This window comes from Idiotropiscis lumnitzeri, unplaced genomic scaffold (assembly GCF_059441095.1).
Source record: "Idiotropiscis lumnitzeri isolate Australia: NSW breed Sydney's pygmy pipehorse unplaced genomic scaffold, RoL_Ilum_1.0 HiC_scaffold_283, whole genome shotgun sequence".
NCBI classification, from domain to species: Eukaryota; Metazoa; Chordata; class Actinopteri; order Syngnathiformes; family Syngnathidae; genus Idiotropiscis; species Idiotropiscis lumnitzeri.
Window position 1 is genome coordinate 130,001 of NW_028283821.1, and position 1,802 is coordinate 131,802.

The following is a 1,802-nucleotide window of genomic DNA, read 5'->3' on the forward strand; positions in this document are numbered from 1 at the left end:
TGCCAAGCGGCCCCTAAGTTTGCCCAAATGGAAGCTCCGGTGGAGGAGTGCATGCTGCATGACAGTGAAGCCGAATAGGAGCACCTTCCCCGGGCACATACGGTGCCAAGCGGCCCCTAAGTTTGCCCTTATGGAAGCTCCGGAGGAGGAGTGCATGCTGTGTGACAGTGAAGCCGAATAGGAGCACCTTCCCCGGGCACAGACGGTGCCAAGCGGCCCCTAAGTTTGCCCAAATGGAAGCTCCGGAGGAGGAGTGCATGCTGCATGACAGTGAAGCCGAATAGGAGCACCTTCCCCGGGCACAGACGGTGCCAAGCGGCCCCTAAGTTTGCCCTTATGGAAGCTCCGGAGGAGGAGTGCGGGCGTGTGTCACACTTGGCCCGAATATGAGCACCTTCCCCGGGCACAGGCGGTGCCAAGCGGCCCCTAAGTTTGCCCTTATGGAAGCTCCGGAGGAGGAGTGCGGGCGTGTGTCACACTTGGCCCGAATATGAGCACCTTCCCCGGGCACAGACGGTGCCAAGCGGCCCCTAAGTCTACCCTCATGGAAGCTCCGGAGGAGGAGTGCGGGCGTGTGTCACACTTGGCCCGAATATGAGCACCTTCCCCGGGCACAGACGGTGCCAAGCGGCCCCTAAGTTTGCCCAAATGGAAGCTCCGGAGGAGGAGTGCACGCTGTGTGACAGTGAAGCCGAATATGAGCACCTTCCCCGGGCACAGGCGGTGCCAAGCGGCCCCTAAGTTTGCCCAAATGGAAGCTCCGGAGGAGGAGTGCATGCTGCCTGACAGTGAAGCCGAATATGAGCACCTTCCCCGGGCACAGGCGGTGCCAAGTGGCCCCTAAGTTTGCCCAAATGGAAGCTCCGGAGGAGGAGTGCGGGCGTGTGTCACACTTGGCCCGAATATGAGCACCTTCCCCGGGCACAGGCGGTGCCAAGCGGCCCCTAAGTTTGCCCTTATGGAAGCTCCGGAGGATGAGTGCATGCTGTGTGACAGTGAAGCCGAATATGAGCACCTTCCCCGGGCACGGGCGGTGCCAAGCGTCCCCTAAGTTTGCCCAAATGGAAGCTCCGGAGGAGGAGTGCGGGCGTGTGTCACACTTGGCCCGAATAGGAGCACCTTCCCCGGGCACAGGCGGTGCCAAGCGGCCCCTAAGTTTGCCCAAATGGAAGCTCCGGTGGAGGAGTGCATGCTGCATGACAGTGAAGCCGAATAGGAGCACCTTCCCCGGGCACAGGCGGTGCCAAGCGGCCCCTAAGTTTGCCCTTATGGAAGCTCCGGAGGATGAGTGCATGCTGTGTGACAGTGAAGCCGAATATGAGCACCTTCCCCGGGCACAGGCGGTGCCAAGCGGCCCCTAAGTTTGCCCTTATGGAAGCTCCGGAGGATGAGTGCATGCTGTGTGACAGTGAAGCCGAATAGGAGCACCTTCCCCGGGCACAGGCGGTGCCAAGCGGCCCCTAAGTTTACCCTCATGGAAGCTCCGGAGGAGGAGGGCGGGCGTGTGTCACACTTGGCCCGAATAGGAGCACCTTCCCCGGGCACGGACGGTGCCAAGCGGCCCCTAAGTTTGCCCAAATGGAAGCTCCGGAGGAGGAGTGCATGCTGCCTGACAGTGAAGCCGAATATGAGCACCTTCCCCGGGCACAGGCGGTGCCAAGTGGCCCCTAAGTCGGTAAAGGTTGAAATAAGTAAATAAATACAAAAAGGACGAGGGGGGGAAAAAAGGCAAAAACGTAGAAAATCCCCCCATTCATTTCAATGGGCTCGGCCGATTTGGGCTTGCGGGACCGCCGAGGGCA